Source organism: Montipora foliosa, chromosome 5 (genome assembly GCF_036669935.1).
Source record: "Montipora foliosa isolate CH-2021 chromosome 5, ASM3666993v2, whole genome shotgun sequence".
Lineage (NCBI taxonomy): Eukaryota > Metazoa > Cnidaria > Anthozoa > Scleractinia > Acroporidae > Montipora > Montipora foliosa.
Genome location: NC_090873.1, coordinates 31,890,196 through 31,916,918, shown reverse-complemented (window position 1 = coordinate 31,916,918; position 26,723 = coordinate 31,890,196). Strand labels below are relative to the sequence as shown.

Here is a 26,723-nt window from a genome sequence, read left to right as displayed (position 1 = left end):
ACTTACTTAATCCCTCGACACACAATCTTTTTCTTTCTAAGTTATTCATATATCTCTCCCATTCATCTAGTTTAGCCATCTGCTTCCGAACCTCACTTAGCAATTCTCCATCCTTCATTAATTGTTCACTTTTACTGATTTCCTGACGCTTCAAGTCGTGTAAACATTTGATTCTTGTTAACTCAATTAGCATTTGCTCGAAACGAAACATGAATTCCTCATCATTATTAACATCGATATATCTCATCGTTTGTCTAAAATATCGCGTGTCTCTATAAAACATATCACGCATTTCTTTTGATCTTTCATCAATAGTCAAAGAAGATGGCATCTTAAAATACATATAGAAATGAATAACTCTTTTCTGAGAAAACGTGACAGATGTAACATCTTACCAAATCTAATCCCCCACAGACCACTCCAATCATAACACAAATTATAGAGAAGAAAAAGAACCGTCCCACAAAATCCATGATACCTTCTTGGACTAAACCATGTCGTTTGGCATAGTAATAAATAGCCAAAAGAAATATAGGATGCCAAAGATTAATTTCAAAAACAAAATTAACCATTTTGCTCAATAGCACGTACGCTTTCTCAGACAATCCCATCAAAGTATATCAACTTACCAAAATCAGATGACCTCTTTTATGATTTGTAAATTCCTCAATTGCACTAAATAAGTAAATAAATCATCAGTAACTTCTTCTTCCCTCTTTAGTTCTTGTTTTAACAAAATAGAATCCTCTCCAATCACCCCTATATCTTCCAAATGACTAATCTTATCCTTCCACCACGTTATTAATCTCTCTCTCTCAATAAAAAGATCGCACAATACAGCATCAAAACAAGAACTGTCTTCGAGCTCCTTCACCAACGAAGTAAAACTACAAGTAGCCTGTTGAAATAGCATTCTCTGTTCATAAGCGTACAATCCATCGAGACTCTCAAAATCGCATCTATCTTCCCCCATAACAAAAGACAAATGAATAAAATTACTCACCCGTGAGAGGTAAATAAAACGCTAATTCATCAAGATCACGAGTTAGCGGCTCTGCTAAATCCTTCTCGACTGATCAGCAACTCATCAGCACCTCGAACATTTCTTCTACAATAATTTCCTCTCTCTTGATCTCCTTCTCTATCAATTCACTCTCTTCTTCACTCACTTTAAAATAATTTTCATAATGAATAGTTTTAAAACTTTCCACCCATGCAATAATGCTCTCTCTTTCCTTGATAAAATCTTTAAATTTCTGATCAAAACCAACACTATCAAGTTGTTGAACAAGTTCGTTAAACCGCGAAGCAATCTTTTCAAAAGTCGTTCTGACAAAAATAAGCAAAGGAGAAAACCCCTCATCTTCGTCATCTACATCCAAAGGAAAATCCAATTTAGAAACGAAACTTTCAAAATCCGCTTCTATTTCTTCTCTTTCTTCTTTATTATCTATCTCTCGAGCAACAGCTCCCTCCATTTTTTTTCATTAACAAAATCTCAAAATTTAACTGTACGCATGCGTAAAATAAATAATTACCACATGGTCTGAAGTTAATCAACTAATATCTTAAAATAATGCGAGAAACAAAAACAAAATTATAGCACAAACTGTCACACAAATCTAATCTCTGTTTGACTGGTTTGTGCAATCTTTTTCTAAGAAATCACTCCCCTTTTCCGCGAACAACCCCCGCGCCGACCTAATTAGCATATTATGAACCCACATATTTCTACTTAATCCTCATTAGCATATTTTGAACCCACATTCTTTTACCTAATTAGTATAAAAAGTGACCATTCTGTCCCTATATACTACTATCGTTTCTTCTGTTATTGTCATGGTCATTGTCATCACTTGTAGCGTAATTTATGTTATCCTCATCTATGTCGTTACTCTCATCATCACCAGCGTTGTATCCGTCTGTGTTGGTGTTGGTGTTGGAGTCGGTGTCGTGGATGTGGTCGTCGTCATCATTGTCATTTCTTGACTGTCTTGTAAATGTTCTTGACTTTTTGGATGCACCTGTCCTTTCCATAACTTTCCCACGCATTTTGGAGCTCCTCTGATTGACTAAATATATCCACAATATGTTGTATTCCTAGATATCCTGGGAAGACTTTTGAGGGCTGTCATTAGCTCTTGGACCTCTGCTGGGATGCAAAATACCTTATAGGCCTCCTCAATTTCTGATGAGTAGAAATCTTCTCTGATGGCTTGTGCTCATCAGTAGAGGTCTCTTCTGATGAACTGACTTGCCTTTTCCTTTTAAGCCCCCTCTCCATTGCTAAGCATGAAAGAAATCAAGGAAATGTCCTTTTACTCAAGTAAAATATGGTTTGCTGGTCCCAACCCCCTTTTTCTCATAGGGTATTACTCTTAGACACGAAGTCTTTCAGAGGGTATCATGAAGTGACCAACTTGACTCATTGTTGCCGGGACTTCTAAGGAACCACTGTGTACTTGAGACTCAGTTGAGTATCTGACTACCATGCACGAGGTCCCTGTTTTAACTTCGCAGTTGCACTTGTAAATAGCCAAAAAAGGCTTAAACGAATCTTAAAGAACTGAGGAGAGAGTGCTGCCTTTGTAATTTCATCTGCAAATGGTTAGAAGTCTTCTCTGATAAGGACTATATTGTCTTCTCTCCAAGGAGACAGTGTGGCCCAGTGGTGAGGGTGCTTTCCTTGAGATCCAGGGTTAGGGTTAGTAGAAGTGGCCTTCTTGGCTCTGATGTCTCTAAAGAGGCTTTCGGTGTATGAGGCTACCTAAGCAGCATCGATAGTGACGAAGACACGAAGGAGTGGTGTGAAGCTGCTGCTACTGTTTGCTGTTGACTTGACTTTGGTGAAGCTGAAGCTGCATCTGCTGTTTGCTGTTGAGCTGACTTTGGTGAAGCTGAAGCTGCATCTGCTGTTTGCTGTTGACCTGACTTTGGTGAAGCTGAAGGTGAAGCTGTAGCTTGCTGATTACTTGTCTTTTGTGACTCTGAAGCTGAAGCTGCATCTGCTGTTGACTTGACTTTGAAGAAAATGAAGCTGAAGCAGCAACTGCATCGGCTGTTTGTTGTTGACTTGACTTTGTTAAAGCTGAAGCTGGTTAGCTAAAGTTTTTGTTGAGCAAGAAATGCAGCAAGCTTATTACTTATGTCTTGTTTTCTTTCTGTGTGGTTTCATAGTAAAGATTCAATCAAGAGATATGCACTTCAGATACAATATCGTTTTTTGTGGGGCACTCCCCAGGGATTGATTACCCAGCTCATGTTTTAACCCTGACAAATCACAAACATTGTCAAAGCAGTATCTCGGTTTCGTGGAGAGATTTGTGTTCTATACGATTTTTTTTATTTCTTTTTCAGATTTTAGCGAGACTCCAAGGGAATTGTTTTTCTTTTTGGAGGGTTCATAGTTAGTGAGAGTCAAGCAAGAGGGGGGCAAATACTCACAGAAAGGGGGCAAAGGCCCACTGAAGTAAGGGGGCTAGGGCTTGATGATGGGAAAACCGAAAACTAAATGGTAACTTTTAAAAACACATACTTTTGAAAACGTTCCAGTTTAAGAGATGTAGATGCAACTGCCACTGCTGTTTGCTGTTAAGTTGACTATGGTGAGGCTGAATCTGGAGCTGCACCGGCTGGTTGCTTATGACTTGACTTTTGTGGACAGATTTTTGTTTTGCACGAAGTTTTCTTTGGTTTTTCTTATTATATTAGTGAGAGTCCAACTAATTTTTAACTTTTCTGGGGGTTGTTTTCTTAGTTAACTCTGACTATGCAGATTTAAGTGAGAGTAAAACCATGGAAGAACAAAAATGAAACCTCTACAGTTTTGTACCCAACTCATACAATGGAAAAGAGACTTCTAGTTAGAGCCCACAACCCGCCTGTCAATCAGCCGACTCCATCAGAGGCATCGATTTCGTGGGACCCTGGTTGGCAAGATTCAGACAACAGAGGCAGAGGAAAGAAAAAAGACGATGAAAACAAAGTATTGGTCATTGTTTCTTCACTGATGGCATTCAAAATAGTATTGATATTTTGTTGGATGCTTTGGCAAGGCCGACTTCAAAGGTTTTCACAGACGGTGGTGTTGCTGGTGACTTAACCTTTGTGAATTCGGATCTGCAGATGCAACTGCAACTGCTGTTTGTTGTTAACTTGACTATGGTAAGGCTGAATCTGGAGGTGCACTGGCTGTTTGCTTGTGACTTGACTTTTGTGGACAAATTTTTGTTGTGCACGAAGTTTTCTTTGGTTTTTCTTATAATATTAGTGACAGTACAATGAATTTTTTAATTTTCTGGGGGTTGTATTCATAGTTATCTCTGACTAGGCAGATTTAATTGAGAGTTAAACCATGGAAGATCAAAAATGAGACCTGTACAGTTTTGTCCTTGTACACTGCATATTTTCTTAGATGCCAGCATTCCTCCTTTAAACATACGAAACACTGATCATTCTTCAACCTAGCTGTACAGTCTCGGTGGAATGTGAGATGGCTTGCGTTGAAGATGGGCGTCTCCCATTCCTCCTTTAAGCAAATAAAACATCGATCCAAAGCCATGGCAATCTCACGTCAAACACAGAACAGAGAATCGCATGGTGATATTGTTGTTTGAGTTTCTGAAACTCGTCTAAAAACTTTGGTCTTTCAAGGCTCTTTTAATAGGGTGTTTGATTAGGGCGTCATCGAAATACAGTGTTGGGTAGAAATACTTCCTTGACATCAACGAGAAAAAAAAGACAAAAGGAAACAAATCTGACTCACCTCACCAAAATACAATGTCGGACGTGTTTGTGGGCTTTCACCGGAAACTTGTGCCGGTTATTTTCCTCCTACATTACAATACAATATGCTGTAACCGTAATAAAACAGGCCGTCATTCATGTCGCATTTAGTGTACAACAACTCATCCATATAAGCACCTGGGTCTGGTTTGGACCATTTTCTGCAATGCGTACACATTCTAGGAGGCATCAGTCATAATGCTCGTGATTCTCTTGTTGCTTCGGAAAACTTTGCTAACGCATCGTCGGACATTTCAACGTATTCTCCATTTTTTTGAGTGTACGTCGTGGTCCAGATCCAGCATATTTCATAGTTTGTGGTCATTAACTAGTTTGGAAACTTTGGATGGTCTAGGATGCCTCTCCCATGCAAATGGTGCACGACAATGAAAGCATATATTTTTAGTTCTTGTTATGGCTCTTCTCTAACATCTCTCTCTGCACCAGACGTAATGAGGGGCTGCCTTGAGAAACTGGAAAGTTTGAGATAGGGTCACTGGCGCCATGACGAGAGCACGTAACACAACACCACTAGTTTTACGGGTTGCGTTTAGTTAATACACATTTGTTAGTTTAGTAGCTACTATTCCGTGCGGATTCGAGCCTCTGCAGTGTGAGTTTGAACCACTTATAAATGCACGACACTTGGCCATGGGGCAGTGTATCTTTTCTCCCACCCCGTGCTGTCCACACCCATTGGCCCGCTCGTATCCAGTCTCTATCAACTCTCAATACCTAGCTAGGGCATCCATTATTTTCCAAATTTATTGAAGGGATGCATTTGTATGCAACGAGATTCCTCTTCTCGCTCTTTGACTTCAAATACAAAGTCTTCACCACGTTTGCAATGTCTTTTGAATTGAGTGGACATTCTTCTGGTCTTTTGTCAAAGGGTAATCCTATCGTTTGTGTCCAAATGCGGCCTTTCGTTTATCAGCATGGTTCAAATCGCAAAAATGACAGGGCATCTTGAATTTATGGTTGCTGCATTTGTTTTTGCGATTCACCCATCCGAGCTTGGGGCAGTAAAGTTTATCATCGACTATGAATCCATCTAGGTCCAAGATCACGCACACCTCATTGAGATCTTCCAGGTTTGCGTCTTTGAGCTTAGCAATGCATTCCCGGTGAAAAGGAAGGACATTGTCATCAACGATGAGCAACCCCCATTCCTCCTATAAACATAGGAAACGCCGGTCATTCTTCACTCTAGCTGTACAGTCTCGGTGGAACGTGAGATCACTTGCGTTGAAGATGAGCATCTCCCATTCCTCCTTTAAGGACACAAAACATCAATCCAAAGCCATGGCAATCTCACATCGAACACAGAAACGAGAATCGCAGGGAAACTAAGTGATCTTGTCATTTGAGTTTCTCAAACTCGTCTAAAATTTTGGTCTTTCAAGGCTCTTTTAATAAGGGGTTTGATTAGGGCGTCATCGAAATACAGCATTGGGTAGAAATACTTCCTTGACATCAACGAAAAAAAAAGACAAAAGGAAACAAATCCAGGGAAGTACTTCATGTCAAGCCATCACATAGTTGTCCTTATACTTCATCTCACTTATCTTTTGTGGGAGCTTTGCTTACTAGAGATACATTTCTTCTTTAAAGGAAACCTCCACTAAAACAAGAATACAACTTCAAAATATTTAACGTATTGTTTACAATCAAAATTGTTCAAACGTTTTCCAGTGGAATCGTTTATATCCGAAATAAATGAATTTCAAAAACGCTTGTTTTGGTTTTCAAATTTCCTGGGCGCCGCCATCTTGAATAATTGTGATGTGTTATGGTTGTGATGTGTTATGATGTGTTATGGTTGTGATGTGTTATGGTTGTTTTGTATTTGCACAAAGAGCTTTTGCTTTAAAACAATAGGGCAACCATGACACGTCACAATTATTCAAGATGGCGGCGCCCGGGAAATTTTGATTGTGAGCATTATGTTAACTATTTTAAAGATATGTTCCTGTTTTAGTGGAGCTTCCCTTTAATTTAGTTTAGGTTTATACATTACTTACGATTGTCTACTAACCCTTCCACATTTTAATAGCATTGAATTGAGACCCTTTTAATTTTTACCTTTCAGGTCATTTAAAAGGCTGGAAAATGAAGGCAATTCACTGTTTATTAACACCCTGACACAATATTCCTCAAGACTTGCCCCAGAGGTGTTATGTGTAGTTTAAAGTCTTACTTACCCAGTGCCAAAGTCAGCCAAAGTGTGAAAATTAATAAAACCCAAACATGAAAGTACTGAACATGGTTATTGCAACATTGTAGAAGGAAAAAAATCACTGGGCAAGTACAAATTCAACTCAACAGGTGGCTAGGAGGGATCACAGAAATGGATGAAAATAGTTTAGGGTGGAAACTAGGTGAAATCCCCCCTAACCCTCCATGAGTTGAAAAGTGGCACAACAGTGTTTGATTTGTAGCAAACAATAAAGAATATGACTGTCTATATGTCATGTACATGAAACAACATGAACTAACTTTGCATGTCAAGGTTGAATGGCTATAGAGTCTAGTTAGATAGATAGTTTATTGTAATAAAAAACTTGCAGCTGTAAAGCTGAATTGCTCTTTTACAATATGAAAAATATATTAAATTATAGTGATGAACTCTATAAAAAATTGGTAAATCTAATATAAGCGTAAAACTATTTTAAATATATATATTACAAAATTCGTTCTCATTCACATTAGAAAACCCTCCGAAGACCTATGTTTCATTAATACATGATCTTACTAAAAAACCGTTCTTAAAGCGTTCAGTCCTGCATTTGGGAATCACAAACCACCTTTTCAGGCGAAGATTATGGCTGGACGGCCCTGAAAATGGAAGCATGCTGTGCAAGCGATGGTTACGTTATCAAACATAAAATCACTTCAAGTAGTTCTAAGACAGATGGCAGAATAACGCTCAAAGAGCATTGTAAATGTACGTAATAAGCACAGTAATAAAATGGCTTGAAAAGGGCAAGCAATGGTATTTGCATTTGTTGATGTATGGTGTTGTAATAAGGCAGCGAGGAAGGCAACATGTTTACTTGTTCCATCGATGGAACTACAGTTTGGTTCACTTTGGTTGGCCACAATGATACTGTTGCTGGGCAAACCAGCAGAGGAAAAGGCCATAAGATAAGAGCAGAAGTGATGAAGTACAAATTGAAATGCTCTTACCGTTTTGGCGAGTCCGCGTTGCAGGAAAACACAAGGGTGAACGAAGGTTTCGTGGTTATGCAATAGTCCATTCCAATCCATAAGAAAATCCTTTGTTTTGTAGAGCCATAACGGGATAAGTTTGCAACGTGAAAGGTTTAAAATGCAGCCAGAATATAATGTGCTGTGATAAACAACTTTTCAAACTGCGTTGTAATCCCAGAACGACTTGCAAGGTGAAGTTGCTGGCCCAGGTGTACTCGATCTGTGGCCGTGACGTTCGATCGATCGATGGATGGTTGTTGACGAAGGAAGTCGATGTTTATTCTCCGTCTGGTGGTGGAAAGACATCATTAAGTCTGGAAGCCCGCAAGTCACCTGCATCCCTTGAAGAAGTAAGGGTTGTGACGAGGTCGGCAAAGCTTGAATTTGCCGTCCTTTTGAGCCAGACGGAGTGAGGTTATAGTGAAGTTTCCTTTGGGGTCTGGCGGCTGGAACGGTAAAAAGGGGAAGAAAGAAAGCACATGAGTGTGAGTCAGGGCCCATTTGCCTTGTGTTGTGCTAGGTTTGGATTGAAAGTGCTTGCCCCAAGCGAGACTTTACTATAACTGTTGTTGAAAAATTGACGGGGATCCCTTTCGAAGGCGGGAAAGGATTACCCACAATGCAACAGTAAAGTCAAGGGTGAGAAGAAGGCAAAGAGAGAGAGGGTGAAGATGTGCCGAGGAAAGAGTGTGGTATCTCGGCGATGTGAAGGGCTGAGCGGCTGATATTTGGCAGGCGATCAGGTCTCGGTCGGGGCACGTGGGCCATGCACAAGCGCGTCCGTGTCGTTGAATGGCGGCTTTGTTTGGAGCTGGTGAAAGATGGGTCGTACGTGGCTCGGTGCCAAGTTCAAGCGGCCGTATCTCTGTGAGATTGAGAGCTATGGATCTGAGATTTGGCAGGCGATGACGTCTCTATCGGTGCTCTTGAGCGATAGCCAAGCGCGTCCATTTCCTTAAATGCCTGCGTCCTGTGCAGCCAGTGAACTTATGCCAATATGAACCGGCTGTATCTCTGTCAGATGAATACTTACAGATCTAAGATTTAGTATGCGATGACGCTTGTAGTAGGGCAGTTCAAGGATGCACAATGTGCATCCGTATCTATTAAGCTGGACTACTGTGCAGCCGATGAAGTATCGGTCATACAAAGTTTGGTCCAAATATCAAGCGGTCATTTCTCCATGAGATAAAGAGCTACGGATCTGAGATTTGGCATGCGATAACGTTCATAGCAGGGCATGTGAGCCATGCACAATTCGCGTCCTTATCTCTTAAATAACACTACTACGCAGCCGTTGAAGGATCGGTCATACAAATTCTCATGCAATGATGAAGCCATCATATCTCCGTGAGATTAAGAGCTACGAATGTGAGCTTTGGTATGCGATAACGTTTGTAGCAGGGCATGTGAACCATGCACGATGCGCGTCCTTATCTCTTTAATTGCACTAGTACACAGCCGTTGAAGTATCGGTCATACAAATTCTCATGCAATGATCAAGCCATCATATCTCAGTGAGATTAAGAGCTACGAATCTGAGATTTGGTATGCGATAACGATGGATTAAGGGCACCTGGATGATACCAGAGGCGCATCCCTATCTTTCAATCTGAGCTGCTGCAAAGCGGGTGAAATTGCAGTCTTACAAGGTCCATTTTCTTCCAAGATTGAAGTCAAATGGACAGTTCTTTCTAGACATGACGTCACTATGTAGACTGCCAGTAGAGTGGGAGTGGATCTGGACACGTGTTTACATTCCTTAATGTGCCAGCTACTTGCCTGATCACTTTCCTAATCTTTGACGCTTTTTCTCGACCTTTTAACACAAAGAGAAGGATATTTATGGTAGTACGCATGCGTCTACGTCCTTCAAGTCCCACAAGTGTTAGAAGGTGCTATGTGATTAAGTGTCATGGGACGCCCTGCTGACACTAATTCCCACAGGGAGAGATCAGTGACCTGGCAGGGTGGATGTTCTGAGCCGGGGGGACCTCCTCTTGACTCGCCTGTTCTTGCCAGAACTGCTGAGTCCCTTGAAGGACCAGTCAGTGGCCAGTGTGGGTGATAGTCAGGAGAGTGCCTCTGCCCGGGAGACAGGGTTTCGTGGGATTCCCTGGGGAAAAGCATGCTCTCCCAAGGGGCATGTAGATCCACCGCTTGGGGGGAGCCACAGCTCCCCTCCACGCTGATGGAAGCTACTAAAACTAGTAGTTTCCACAACGAGGTGGCTACATGCTTCTGAGAAGTGTGTTTCTCCCCCTGGGAATGTCCCCACTCTCTGCCTCTCGGGTGGATGGCACTCGCCAGACTTCAGCCTGCTAGCTCTACTGATTGCTTCTTGGGATTTGCTAAGGGTTACTGGTAAACAAGGGCCAGTCAACAGTTGGAGGTCTTTCCTAGCCAGGAACATCTCCCTCCTTACTCTAGATGTGTTTTCCTGATTGCGTATGTTGTAAGGATTACAAAAAGACTAGGGTTTTTCTGTAATTTAAAAATTCTGAAAGGGTTAGTGTTAGAATTAGTGAAAGGGTTAGTGAAAGGGTTAGTGAATCCTTAAAATAACCCTTCTTCTAACCCTCTCACTAACCCTTTTACTAACCCTTGAAAAACAAAAGGGTTAGTGAAAGGGTTAGTGAATCCTTAAAATAACCCTTCTTCTAACCCTTTTACTCACCCTTGAAAAATACAACCCTTGTCCTAACCCTAGTCATCACCCTAACCCTAACATAGAGGTATAAAGCTGTTAAATCTTCTTGTTTCACCCCCAATTCGATAGCAAGGATGGCTTTTTTAGACATTTCGTCCATCTGAGGGTTGGTCACAGTCACATTTCACCCCCAATTCGATAGCAAGGATGGTTTTTTAAAACATTTCGTCCTTCTGAGGGTTGGTCACAGTCAAATTTCACCCCCAAAAGCTATTTCAGTATGTAAAATTCAGTGATAAATTCTGTGGTGGGGTGTTTTTTTGGGCACATTTACCCTTGCAGGGTGTGGTAATTTTAAAATTTACCCCTTGTTAGGTATTTTCATGTCCCAAGTGGGGTTTTTGCACCTAATTTCACACCTTTTGGGGGTGATTTCAAGTGAAACCACATTTCAGTGAGGTGTTTTGTTGTGAAAAGTACACCCCTATCAAGGTTCACGGTTGCGATTAGGAACCCTAGTGGGGTGTTTTTGACTGAAAGCCACATCTCTCTGGGGTGAGTGGATTTGCAAAATTAACCCTTGCATGATATGAAATCAACCCAATTGGGGTGATTTTTTGTGATCCTGGACACTTGTGGGGTGATTTCAAGGGAAACAACACCTCTGTGGGATATTTTTTTCCAACAGATTCACCCCTGTGAGGGTGTTTTTTTTAGAAAAATCACCCTGCTTTTTTTTTGAGTATTCATTCTTTTTTCCACCCTAACATGTATGTGTATGTTTTGCACACACGTGAGTGGCATTGGCAAGGATCTCTATAAGAAAAAGGTCTCAAAAATGTAAAAAAAAACAACAAAACAAAACACAACCAATGCAAATGCACTACCCTTTTTTTTACTCCAGAACAAGAATGGTGATCACTTCACTGCTGCCTCCTTTTCTGCCCACTTGAAGAGCGTGCTATATGGCCTTACGGGAAAGTTGGCTTCCATAAACATACTCAGAAGTTCCTTTATCACTTGGGCGTACGACAAATCGTGAGTTATTCTTAGTAATTCAGAGGGCACTTTTAGTCTTAAAATTAGGGAAGTTGAGTCAAGAGGTCAATATATTCTTTGACTCACATGAAACAGCTTAAAAACATAGGATTCCAATAATTTATTTTTCATCAATCAGTCCTATGCACTAGAATACTTGGTTTGCATCCGTGCGAAGAGATGGCTGGTAGTTTGCTCAAGCTAATTGAATCCCATGTCCATGTTTGTTTGTTAAGTCTCTGACCTAAACAAAGTGTTTGTAAGTAGGCCACTTTCAGAATTATGCAAGAGCATTGATTGCTTATATTTTCTCTTGGGACCATTGTCAGTCTCAGGTGAAACTGGAAACAGTTCTTATGCAATTCTTGGAGGGCAAACAGAGTGTTTTTCAGTCTTTGGTCAACTACCCTACAATAATTTCAGTTCTCTCATTCCCCCCTCGAGTGTAATATTACATATCATGACTCAGACATTGTTCTATGATTTTAACAGGGACTGTACGGACTCTCTCAAGGCTTCGTTAGCATCTGTGCTCAGGCATTCGCGAAAACAAGCGCAAGATACATACGATCGCCGCACAGCAAATCAGAAGAAACGAATGGCGGTCAACTTAGCCAGAGATTACGCAGAGGGCCGTCTGGATGAAGGGAAAACTGCAACCGATGGGGAACCAGAAGAGGGTGATGAGACAGTCAACAGGGGCGATTTCGTCGCCATTGTATCAGAGGAAAGCACCTATCTGAAGCCGGTGGTTTACATTGGCCAGGTCAAGTCCATAAGACAAAAAGAGGCGACGCTGTTATATCACAAACACATAGGCACCAACTTATATAAGCTTGAACTCTCGGTCGAAGAGTGGAAGGAAGGCATTGACAGCCTTGTTCCTGTGGAATTGCAAGGCTCCAAAAAGCGAGGAGGTGTCTACAGACTCATGACTTCCACACGCACCATCCATAAGACAGTGAAAGGGTAACTGTCTGTGCAGTCTTTCAGTCAAGCTCCAAACGGCGAAAAACCGTCTGATTTCCAAAAAAACAGTTTCACTTCTCTAAGTCCAGAATCAATTCACAAAAGCTTCCACCCCACAATTTTTTCTCCTCGAAATCTTGTGAACAGCATGAGAGCTTGACTGAAGGTTGCATGTTTTCAAACAAGAGGGCCTAGCAGAATAAGAATTAACTTAGTTGAAGCAAAATTGGTTGTCCCAGGCTGATTTTATACGTAGCCTTAGTAACTTGAAATAACATCACCTCCATCATTTGAGCCAGTAATTGCTTTATTGAGCCAGTTAAATTGACAGCACATATACAAAACAAATGCAAATGTTTATTCTTACTTGGAACAACGGCAATGGGCCATTTTACAGTTGTTTGCTCAGTGACCTGGCCTATGAATGGCTGCGAGGCTGCCGGTGACCTTGAATCGATACAGACCTAACTGCTTTTATCATGTAAATTGTGTTGTTGTGATTCAAATTAGTCTACATTAACATAAGAAAAGCACAAAGGTTTGTATCAAAACAGGGTCACTGGCAGCCTCGCTTCCATTCTAAAGCCAGGCAGCTTAGCTACAACTGTAGAATGGTCTATATTTTGCATGAAGTGAAAATTAAAAATCTTTGCATAATTATCTACAATGGCCACAGATGCTTGGCCTTGCAATGGAAGCATGAAATTTCCAGTTTTGAACCGTGCAAACGAGAGCCCATTGGCTCACAAGTTTTGTTTCAAGCTTGAGTGTTCATACACTCTGTTCAGTGATTAGGAAGCATATGAAATAAATATATTAAATAAACAGTGGTTGAGACCATAAGGTCTTTGTTGTCATGTATTCTTTTTAATTGACCAAATGCATAAATGGCGACCAAAAATGCATTCTTTTGTTTATGTGCTAATGAGACTCACTAGCCTCGCTCTCAAGCAACATTTCTTTTGTATTTTGTCCATGCAATCGAGGCTACTAAGGCTAAATAGCACATAAACAAAAGAATATTTTTTTGGCTGCCATTTATGCATTCGGTCTATGAACCGATTCAAAACTTTCTGACACACAGAGCAGGGCTGCAATCAAAGGACTTCATTCTCGATAACAAATAAAACAGGGCAATAAATACTCAGATACTCGCTGATCGATAAATAATTTTACTCTATAAAAGTTATTGTATGTACAGATACCAAACATGAGAGATATCATGCAAGGTTGAAATCTTAATGAGAGACTTGATGGCTTTTTTGGTTTTATTCCACATATGAACAAACAAATGAAATGAAAATAATATCACCACAGTTTCAATTATTAGGAGAAAGGCAAGAGATAAGAAACTTAATACTTGTGTCCTGTAACTATGGTAACAGGTATTTCTGAGCAAGAAAAAAAAAATTCCTCACCTTAATATTGTGAGGAATGATAATTTTCAATAATTAGCTTTCTAGTTGTTCTGACACACAGAGCAGGGCTACCATCAAAGGACTTCATTCTCGATAACAAATAAAACAGGGCAATAAATACTCAGATACTCGCTGATCGATAACTAATTTTACTCTATAAAAGTTGTTGTATGTACAGATACCAAACATGAGAGATATCATGCAAGGTTGAAATCTTAATGAGAGACTTGATGGCTTTTTTGGTTTTATTCCACATATGAACAAACAAATGAAATAAGAAACTTAATACTTGTGTCCTGTAACTATGGTAACAGGAATTTCTGAGCAAGAAAAAAAAACCTCACCTTAATATTGTGAGGAATGATAATTTTCAATAATTAGCTTTCTAGTTGTTGCTTTGGGAAGGTTAATTCTGAATGAAGAGTGCTTCATGTGTTTTTCACAGACACTAGCAGTTGAATAATGTTGTTCACACCTTAATGATACTGTACATTCAAGGTGGATGCCTTACAGGACCCTGTTTTACACAAGAAAGTCCATGTTATCAACAGGAAATTTGGATTGATTGTTTCAGTTGCCTAAATTTCTTGTCATTTATCTTAATGGAAAATAGGCTGTTCTGCTCCCGAAATTCAAACATCCTCACAATAGATAAGGATTCATGAGTGCCCAATGAAAGGCTAACAAGTATTAGTGGTTTTGGTTCCTTCCTAAAAAGGTGTGTCTCTCCTGGCAGGCCATAAATAATATTTACAATAATAATAATATTTATTCTAATTAACAATTATTGCAATATAAGTAAATGAAGAAAGACAGAAAGACATTGGCTGGCTAGAATTATTTATCGGTTGTTTCCAATCTAATCAAGGATGATGACGATAATAATGTCTTTATTCATCTACTTGTATACTTTAACAATAACACAACAATAATAATCAATATCTATAAAAAGTAAAGGGAGGAGTCAAGCACTGTTACAGTCAAGCTATGCAGTTGCATGTTTGCAGTGATGCATTTTGGGAAAAAATCTAAATGTAGAGCTGAAATATGTTTCTGCATGAACTAAGAAATTCAGAACTCTCAGTCTGAGGAATAAACAGTACAGCGGACAGAGCTTGACTGTAACGTGACGAGGTCTCTTTACTTATAATTATAGATATTGATTACTCTCCCCCGAATAAAATTCATCAACCCTCTCCCATTCCCCCTGCCCCGATGGCCGCCCGCGCCTCTTCCTGTATGAAAAATCCTGCCACGTGCTGTACCGCGCATGACGCCTCTATATCCCCCCCTTGCCCCCCGATTTCCGCCCCTACCGCGAATTCCACCCCTAGCCCCCCGACTTCACCCCCTCCCGCTATTTACATATTTTGGTTTGGTGGGGCACTAAGCCCTGATGTGCCCCTGTCCCCCACATCGCCAGCACCCTGAAAAAGAGAGAAAAAAGAATAGCCGTTGTATTGGCATGTAAAATGTTAATTGTGAACCGTTATCAGGTCACTGACCGTCGGCTGGTTCACTTTGCAAGTGAAGCTATGATCTTCGCAGTTAACTTGTAATGTTGAGATGATATCTGAAATAGATCCTAGCTTCACTTGATAAGTAGTCAAGTGTAAATATAAAGAATATTCTATGCTTACTTGTGTACGGGTGTGGCTCCTTGGGGGGAACCTTTGTTAGGTCCTTTCCATCAGCCTTTCCTAGAAAACAGGAGTGATATAATTTCTTGCAGACTGTAGTTAAGCAAGTCAAACAGAAGTTGGCATTGTCACTGTTGCGATGAAAAGCAAATGACAAATGATAGTAACTAGTTCAGTAATGTAATAAGGAAATGAATTTGTACCATTTTCTTTTTCTGGGATACTGGTGTCACTGAAGGGTTGCGTCATCCCCTCCTGAGGGGACAACTCTTCGTGTGCTGTTTATAGAACAAATAAAACAGTTTACAAAAAGCAAGAAAGGAATGATGTTATTGTCTTCATTACATGGACTTTATTGCACATGCTTGATCCAGGCAAGGTTATCACACACAGAGAAAGAATTGTATGGCATGACGTTCTCTCCCCATAACGAGGCACTTCAAAGAGGCCAATAAAAGCCTGTGCATTCAAAATTAATGCATCAGATTTTCCATCATGAATAATTAACCTATTTTTTGGACACCAGGTTTGTAGTAGGTTCAAATTTGTCAACTGAAGAGCAAGAGCAACCTCATCAGTTGAACTATCTATGCCATAAATGGCAGTTTCCCCACTATCTAGTATACATTGCAGAATATCATCATGAGATATAGTGAAATGATGGTCCCCAATTTTAACAATTGAAATAGTTTCAGAAGATGTACCTTTGCATTGCTGGAAGAATAATAAATTATAATATTATTAACATATGAGCTACTGCTCATATGTAGATGGTTCAGTCAAACGCACATGACAAGAAACATTGTTACTTCTAATATCAAGATCAAAGGGCTTACATGTAGCATCTGGTGGTGGTTCTAGTAAACAAAGAAAAAAGATTGATATTATTAGTATAATTACATGGAATGAACAGACTTTCTTCCAGTCACACAAGCATAAATTATTTAATTATTAGTCGTACTAATCAAATTGTGTTTGGAACATTTTCAAAGGTCACATACCAACTGGCATGATTGGTTGCTGGTCACTTTTCTCTGGAAGTAATGAGAAAGGAAAAGTTAGCTTTTCTCATAGATTATTTAATTATTGGTCGTACTAATGAAATGTCAAGGTAAGAGGCCCTCAAAGTGTTTAGAACATTTTCAAAGCTCACATACCAACTGAACAGGTCGGTTGCTGGTCACTTTTCTCTGGAAATAATGAGAAAGGAAAAGTTAGCTTTTCTCATAGATTATTTAATTATTGGTCGTACTAATCAAATGTCAAGGTAAGAGGCCTTCAAATTTTTCAAAAATCACATACCAACTGACATGACTGCTTGCTGGTCACTTGTGTCTGGAAGTAATGAGAAAGGAAAAGTTAGCTTTTCACATCCTTGACTAAAGGCAATTCAAAGTTATTGTAAATGTGCATCAAGTTATTTATAGACATCATTGGAGAATGTTTTGTTTCCTTGTGTTAAGTTTTTAGAGAATTTTTCTGTTCACAGCTTGCAAATCACTCTTCACAAATAGCAAATGGTAATCCCCGATTTCGCATTTGAAATAGAAAAGCATTTAAATACCAGATAAAGGCGGTTCTGACATGGCTGTTTTGTTGCCATGGTAACCTGCTGGGTCAAGTCAATGACTACATCTGGTTGAGCGATTATTGCAGAACCCCAGGCCTTTAGTATCACAAGACAACAGCATTAGAGGGTTACTTTCGTCATAAATAAGACATTCATTCTCTTACTGATTTGCTGATTTGAGCCACCTTAAAGTTGTCGTTAATGAGGCCCTACCAGGGAGGGGCTGGGGCGTGTCGTTGATTCATTAAAACAATTGCTTCTGTTCCCTTGAACCCAAAATTACTTTTTGATCCCTTCAATTGTATGAAGTTCCCTTGTTCCCTGAGATATGTTGTCGTCCTTCTCCGCATCCCCAGTTCCCCAGTTCAAATAAGCTTCGTCAGTGAAACCACTGGCAGGGCGATAATGTGCCCCAAAAAGGCCAGTCATTTGCGTTTTCTCTCACTTTGAGATCATTCAGATTGAAATTATTATTAAAATCAGCTCAAGTACATGCAATAGCGCGTTCTATCGAGTGGCAAGGGTGGGAGATTTGGAAATGTACTGGAATGAACGAAAAAGTCTCACCGCCTTCAGAGGTACTACTGTTCGACAACGTGCCAAATCGTGTCGCTCTCTTGACCGAATCTAACGAACAGTTTACGGTGGGAAAAGACAGGAAAGAAAGAAACCACATTAAGAGCATTTTAACTACAGTTTTCTTACTTACTAGATTCCATCTTTTGGATGTTCGCACTTCCCTCTAGCTATATAATGCCGATGTGTTTTGAAAATTCCGCTGCCTGTCGTTTCCTCCAATCGCATCCCTCGTACACAGGCTCCTTGCATTTCGGTCGATCGGTCGATCGCGATGTTTCTCGGCTTTGACTTCCGACAGGCTCCGGGAAATGTCGGAGATAATCTTCGGCTGTTTGGGACAGAGGTTTTTGTGTCGGAATCGAAATTTCTGTTTTTTCCACAAAAAAGTCGCTTTCGTGCCACGTCCAAGGCCTTGCAACGAACAAACCATTTTCCAGGCATCCCCTCCCCGAGGAATAAAGAGTAATGGCTGACCCGGCGTGTTTAAAGCGGCTTTTGAGAGAAACCTTGATTCAGATGAAGATCGATGAAGGTATTTTCATATCAACTGCATTCGTGTGGCTCTTAACTTCAGCTCAATCTGGCTGCTAAGAGAAAATACCATTCCTTCGCGGGATTTTAGGCTAAATAGAGTCGAGTGCATCTTGTTGTACTTATTTGTAAAGTTTCGCGCGTGCCGCAATTGCTACGCCATCCAAGCTTTCCCTTTTATTTTAATTGGTTTTTACTTTAGCGAAAGTTCATTATTACACTTTTCCGTTTCTTGGCGAAAGGAACTTGCTTGTCTTATGAGTACATTTGTAATGTTTTTCCCGCGAAACCGGCTCGTTTTCCCAATATCAACACAGCTGACAAGAACCCTAAAACAATTTAGCTTGGCATTTATGCTTAACAGTACAGTCTGGCATAAGCTAGGAGTTAAGGGCCATATTTCATTGCATATCATAGTTTGCTGTTGTTAATGAATTTACTCGACCAATGGCCGCTGTGACGTTTAATGTAGTATTTAAGTCGAGCGCAATGTTTGGACAACTTTGAAAGCTTACTGCGAGCTTAACCAGTGGGCTTACAATGGCTCAATAACTGCTTGGAGTCTGGTGAGGAGCTCTTGACGTCATAGACACAGTCTCGACCTTGAAATCTTTTCAATAATAGCCGTTAATACTGAAATTTACGCGACCAATGGCCGCATTGACGTGAATGTAGTATTTAAGTCGAGCGCAATGTTTGGACAACTTTGAAAGCTTACTGCGAGCTTAACCAGTGGGCTTACAATGGCTCAATAACTGCTTGGAGTCTGGTGAGGAGCTCTTGACGTCATAGACACAGTCTCGACCTTGAAATCTTTTCAATAATAGCCGTTAATACCGAAATTTACTCGACCAATGGCCACTGTGACGTTTAATGTAGTATTTAAGTCGAGCGCAATGTTTGGACAACTTTGAAAGCTTACTGCGAGCTTAACCAGTGGGCTTACAATGGCTCAATAACTGCTTGGAGTCTGGTGAGGAGCTCTTGACGTCATAGACAGTCTCGACCTTGAAATCTTTTCAATAATAGCCGTTAATACAGAAATTTACTCGACCAATGGCCGCTGTGACATTTAATGTAGTATTTAAGTCGAGCGCAATGTTTGGACAACTTTGAAAGCTTACTGCGAGCTTAACCAGTGGGCTTACAATGGCTCAATAACTGCTTGGAGTCTGGTGAGGAGCTCTTGACGTCATAGACACAGTCTCGACCTTGAAATCTTTTCAATAATAGCCGTTAATACCGAAATTTAGTCGACCAATGGCCGCTGTGACGTTTAATGTAGTATTTAAGCCGAGCGCAATGTTTGGACAACTTTGAAAGCTTACTGCGAGCTTAACCAGTGGGCTTACAATGGCTCAATAACTGCTTGGAGTCTGGTGAGGAGCTCTTGACGTCATAGACACAGTCTCGACCTTGAAATCTTTTCAATAATAGCCGTTAATTTCGAAATTTAGTCGACCAATGGCCGCATTGACGTGAATGTAGTATTTAAGTCGAGCGCAATGTTTGGACAACTTTGAAAGCTTACTGCGAGCTTAACCAGTGGGCTTACAATGGCTCAATAACTGCTTGGAGTCTGGTGAGGAGCTCTTGACGTCATAGACACAGTCTCCACCTTGAAATCTTTTCAATAATAGCCGTTAATACCGAAATTTACGCGACCAATGGCCGCATTATCGTTGATTGTTTAGTTTAGTACAAGAGTTTAAGACCAATCTTTTGTCGTGCAGTTTTCTCTTATCCTTTTCCTGGGCTTGGGACCAGCAAGACTGGTTATTAACTAACCAGCTCGGCGGATTTAAAAACTGCTGCCAAATTATTGCCTTTTTGAATAGCTCTGAGCAAAACAGCTCTTGTTTCACCTGTGAAACCTTTTCTTGGTCTCCACACAGGAATTTTTTTTTCTGATATATGTTGAAATATTACCTCTCTCAATACATCTGAGCAAATCAGCTCTTTTTTCACCTATCAAACCCGTTTGAGGTCTCCAGATAGGAATTTTTGGTACCAGCAAATCTACTGGTACTACACCGACCAAATTTGTGGCCGGAATTTCTGATATTTGTCTATCTGTGAAGTCATTGCAAGTATCTGCAGGTTTTTCACTTTAACTATTGATGAGTTTAATGAATTCTATTCTTATTTTTTCAGGCAACTCAAGACTACCAATTGAAAGCAGTCCAGATGTAAAACCTTCAAAGTACTGATTAACACCCGTCAAGGCTTAAACGGCCAGTGCAGCAATTGCATGCTCGGCATCTCTGAGTGTCGGAGGGCATGATTGAAGGGCCAGTTTCATTCGTTGCAACTGATCATCAGAGAAGATCTTGTTCCAGTAGCGAGGGTCTTCAGTGTAGCAAACCATCAATTCCTCGTTTGCCCTTATGTATCTGTTGGATTTAATCCAAACTTCCCCATTTCGTTTCGCAAACTTACAGTTCACACGATCAGCTATAATCTTGGCAAACTTAGATCTCACCAAGGCTAATGGGAACGCACCGTCATTACAAATACGACCAAGTCCTGTCTCAAATTCGTTTTCTGCGCCGTCTACGTCAACAGTGGCACCTTCTCCCTGGACAGTGATGAGATATTCACCTTGTCTGTGCGGATGGAAACGACGCACTGGCGCTGTGGGTGCGTAAGCACAGACAAACGTGTCTGGTTGAATTGGCTTTACTGTAAACAAGCCATCACCGGTTGATTGACCACCTATTCCAATGCATCTACTACGCCTTACTTGCAAATGACCTTCTGCCGTATGTACAGGAGTGTAATGGCTCCTTGTACAGTTTTTGTCAATGTCAATGAAGAATCCATACACCGGACTTCTGGCACTGCGATAGTGGGCAACATGATCTGTTGCCTTCGATCTCGCGAAAGAAAATACTTTCTGCTTCATTGCTCGCTCGTGCCACGGAAGGAGACCACTGATTGTGCCATCTTGGCTCATATACAAGTCTGGGTATCCTCTATTCCGCAAACGGTCAACATTCACCGCGGCAAATGGCGACAAAATCACATCGTCAGATGTGTCAACCTCAATTCCAATCACGTGATTCCTAGTCAAACCACAGTACAAAGGACCAATCTGATTTTCTCTTGCTACGCGTTGAAGTTTAAGCATTCCTTTGTCCTGGCAAAATCGTGTGAAGACGTGGGAATTTCCACTTAAAACTAGCAAGGCATTTAAACTGAGGTAAAAGGGACTAGCTACAGTTGCCAGTCTGGGATCAAAAGGAGACATCAAGACTGCCTTTTCATGTGCATCAAGGCCATCACATTTCTGGATTATAGCATCAAGAATGCGTAACTCGTGCTGTGAAGGACTCGTCAGAAATTTAAACCAAAATTCTTTCAAGGGCCTTCCGTAGTGATCTTTTGGCTCAAGTTTCCCAATTCGGGGAAGCTCATAGTGGAAATGCGCGCTGCCCTTACGAACGAAAAGATCTAGAAAGAACTGCATACCTAGCAGAGACGAATGCCCTTTAAACTGGTGGAGAACCTGGTTCGTCGCTTCGTCTCTTACGTAATGAACAGCAAACAGTTCCGGCGCATCAATTCGGTTTAATCTGGTGTACGTTGCGTTGTCGAGGGGTCTATCAGAAGAAGGATTCACTCCCAAAATAATGCCATCACCATCATTTACGACAACAGACTCGATGTTTATGGGCGCAGACAAAAGGAGATTTCTTCCAGCTGGAACAGAGTTCTCATTTGCGCTTTGATCGAGAAATGTGTTGTGTAACTTGTCACTAACATTGCATTCATGATGAATCTTATCTGGGACATTATCTAACGCATTTCTTACATCCTTGTTGGCAAGATGACTCACAGGTTCATTCGAAAACGCCAGAATTGGAAAACGGGCGAGATTACGATGAACAAGCATAGCCTCCTGCATGGAAGTCGACGATATCCCAACATTAACTTCTTCGTCTAAAATCTCGGTTAATCTTGGCCTTTTACTTTGTGGGTTTTCGTCATCGTCATCTTCTTCTGGCAAGCTTGGGAATGTCTTCAGTGCTTCACAGAGCACTTTCCCCACTTCTGCGGTTTGTTGTAAAGACAGCTGAAATTTTTGCTGTATAGCAAACCGCAACTTTTGGATAACCTATTTCAAGAGAAATAACATGTTTTTAAGGGAGATGACTGGATAGGTATTCAAGAGAGAATGTATGCTAAATTTTGAGGGATAATAACTGAACTTAGAACTGCTATCATAAATTGAATTATATTAATATTTTTAACGCGAAATAATAACCATAGCAATGCAATGACGTAAATGTATACACATTTAAAATGCTCATACCTCTGGCTCAGCTATTTCCGCATTGTCCTCTTCATCAATTTCTCGGACATATCGCGATAGCTGAGCTGCCTCGTCATCTGAAAACCTTATGACACCATCAGGACACATTCCAGCATTAAAACGGCAGCCATTGAAATATTGTAATATAAACCTGGCTTTTCCAAGATTGTTTTGGCAAGCGCGGAGATTCTGTACCAGGTATCTCAGGTGTCTATTTGGTGGGTTGTTTCCCCGAGCTTGGTCATCACGAACTTGACTTTCCTGAGAAGCAGGTAGTGGTCCTTTGTTCAAGTCATTGGCCCTTGGCCTATTCCTGCCCCTCAACTTGCTCTGAACGCGCCGGGTACGCCGTTGAACAACCCTTCTCCTGAGTTGATTCTGACCACTCGTGGATGCTTCTTGACTAATTTCTGCATCATAAGCAGGACCGTGATTAGCCTGATCTTCTCCCACACGGTCAGCCTCAGGGATTAAATGATCATCTTCATGACTCGATTGACCATGTTCATAAGCAGGACCGTGATTGGCCTGATCTTCTCCCATACGGTCAGCCTCAGGGATTAAATGATTATCTTCATGACTCGATTGACCATGTTCACTACCTACATTGACAGAGACGCATCCATTAAGACAGAAAAAAAAAAGATCAATGTACTATCAAGGTTTCTTATTCTTACTTTATATTTAACACCTCCAAGCCTCTTCTCGGGGGCACTTAAACTAGTTAGGCCTGGCCACAAATATCACGATGTTTTTTACTTTACAAGCTCTCGAGATATTAGATAATCGCGAGATAATTTCCCCTTTCTTGTTCATCCGAGCCAGCAACCGAACTACCCAGCGCCCAAATTGACCAGCGGAATTACTTTTCAATAGTGTATCCCACAGTTACGATAGATGCTAGTTTCAAAATGGAGGATAGAGCGACTTTCATATGACCTTGAAAAATAACGAAAAACAGGACGTAAACAAAAATGCAAAGCATTTCATTGGCTCATCTAACAAAAACAAACGAGCGCGAATTTTCATTGGCTGAGCGAACGCGGATGCAAACAACGTCATTTCTCCATGGAACTTTCTTGAAGGTTAGGCTTTGACGTCATTCGAAATGCAGTAATGTGATTGGCCAATCGAACTGTTTACTGCCCATATTAGGAGTTTCCTTGGCGGGAATAAGGAGAAGCTTTGTTTTAATCTTGCCAAACATTGGTTCGTGAAACAAATAGCGAACACTTTGTCAAGGTCATACGACAGTCGCACTATGGATATTCAGACCCTAGAAAACCGTCAACTCAACAAGAGATATTGGGAAATATATAGGGCAGTTCCGTGAGATATTACTAAGGGCATTTTACGAGATACTTAAAGCTTTTGCCCACAATTTGCGAAAACATATTTGGGCGGTTTTTTTTCGAAAGTTGTGAACAGGACTAAGACCAGTTCGCCAGTGACCTTGTTCCTCGCGAAACTTAAATAACATTTTACCAAGCTCGTATTCTATTCTGTTTTGACTACTGTAGTGAATTGTGGGACAATCACAGATCTATTTTTCTCAAGCAACATATTTGTCCAAAGACCTCTAACTGAGACTGCCAAGAAAGACAATTAGTTAGTGTGGTGAGGTACTTGTCTAAGAAGTCAGTATTTCTTTCGTTTAAATAAAGTTTGGAAAAGCCAATACATTAATGCTTTTCATACTTGCTTTGTGTGGTTACACCCTTTTATTTATAAAACCGTTGAAGCTTAGATTAAAGTGCTTATCACCTCAACACAGTCAAGCACTTTCTTTATTCACCAAAGCCGTCCCAAATACATTGTGTTATTTTTAGAAACTTTAGATTGAAAGTTCACTTTTGCAGTTGCTTTGAAAGGAGGAAAAATTGGCCATTCTCTACTTTATCATTCCTCATAATACACTTAATGTTTGTTTGGCCCCCAAATTTTGCATCAAGAATTGTTTTGAAATACACGAACGAGCAATTGTTAATAAGACCAGTCAATTTGGTTTTCCACATCAGAGTTGTTCTATAAAACTGCAGTCAAATTAGTTGTAGTTACAATTCTCTTTTGATGATACGTCGATGTCCAGGAAACCAACACTTTAGCATACCAACGAACGATCTTGAAAGAACAATTTAAATTCGAACGTAAACCCAAAGTCGGGGAGATTTCATTTGTGCTTCTACAGTAACATCAAGTCAATACTATGATATGACCATACCTTGCATTACTCCAGAGGTGGCAGGCAAGCTGTTTACAGGCGAGGAAGTATTTGAACTTCTTTCCTCTTGTGCTCTAATTCCTGCACTAACAGCAATTTCCCGAATAGTCATCGTGCAGTTTTCAACAACCGTTTGAATATTCGGTGGTAAATTCGACAATGGTAAATTCGTCTTCATTGCTCATAAGTTGAAGGATTAATCGCTTTGGAATATTAACGTAATCCTCCATTGCACCGATTTTTGCAAAACGTCCGTTAAATACGTCGGTTGGAAATCTCTCGGAAAAGACTGGTAATTAAATATGAATGGCGGGAAGTTGTGCGTTCGACTGGGACTTCCGGATCTAGATCTTCGGATTTCCAATCGAACGCAAAATCTGAAATCGGATTTTGTCGTAGATTTCACCATTTGGAAATTTATATTAGGAAGGGTTTTAATGAGTGAAAACCGCCACAACTTTTGCTTTCGAATGGAAATACGAGGACCCAAGTTCAGGATTTCCCAATCAAACGCACCCTTATTGGGTAACATTAACATCTAAAAAGAAAAGAAGTTATAAAGTCATGCGATAACAGCTTTGTAACGAATATCTAAGACTTTTAAAACTCTCTATTACAAGGACTTTCATGTACCATAACGTGTACACTGAACAGAAAGTGTCGTATTTGAGTATGTCTCTGAGAAATTAAAAACACCAATGCATTGAGGTAGGCGGGCTTGGTACCTTTGAAAAACAGTAATCGCTGCGTTTCTTCTTTTTCCGCCAAACAGGGCGGTTATATGAAAGTATGAAGTTATGCAATAATGAATAAATAAAGTGTGACACAGTGTTGGTGTGTGTGATCTCGCAGCTCGCAAAGCATTTTTCTCGCACCAGTAAATCATTTCTTCCATATCATCATTGAGGACGCCAACAGATCACTCGCTTGGGTATTTTTTTTGTTGAAATCACCTTTTCCGCAATGGAACACCAAATGCCTTGCTCCTCCAGTGCTGCAGATAACTCGTCAGTTCATCTAATCGAAATCGTGGCCGATTTCCCGGTATTACCCGTCCCGCCCGAACAAGAAAACTTGGAAGAACCACTCGTTGACAGCTATACTTCGAAGGAACAAGAAGCGACCAATGTGAGCCTAACCCGATCCGAAGATGAACACGACGTCAGTGAGGGTAAAATTCACGCGGAATCTACCCCGAATTCAGCACCAGGAGGGAACAAGCGCAAAACCCCTTATTCCGTCAAATTCCATGAGCTACCCGAGACAGTCCGAAAATTCTTGGCTTCCGTAAAGAAATTCTTTACCCAGACAGTTAACTTTGAAAGAGAGAAAGCACCGGTGGCCCTTTCCACTTACGACAAGGCTCAAGAGAGAATGCTTTGTAAGTATCTTTGGTTTTTTTTGGCTTTAATTTCCACGTTTACATTAAGTGATGACCGATATTTGGGTGACGCTACAAGTCTAGTTAACAACCACTCTTTTTTTATTCTTTGCAGGCTTTCTGGGTTACGTTAAAAATACGTTAGGACGTGATACAGAGCTTTTACCAGAGTGCTTTTTGAGAACTCCCTTGATCGAAGGTTACGTTGAATTTCTAAAGGTGAGAGAGATTCTTTACATGCTTTCATAAATTAAGTTTTGACACCTTTGTGGAAACGCCTAAGTGAACCACCCAACACTCACGGCCGGGGACTGAAAACCACATCAATGGCCACCATTTTGTTTAATTAGAGCGTTGTAGAAAAAGGCTCCAAATTAACGAAAACATCCAATTGCAGTTTTTATCAATTAAGA

At 40.6% G+C, this 26,723-nt stretch overlaps 1 pseudogene; it reads left to right on the top strand.

The window, feature by feature from the left end:
* Positions 1 to 9,052: 9,052 nt before the first annotated feature.
* LOC138002609 (uncharacterized) lies at positions 9,053 to 14,634 on the top strand (annotated as a pseudogene).
* The last annotated feature ends 12,089 nt before the right edge of the window (positions 14,635 to 26,723 follow it).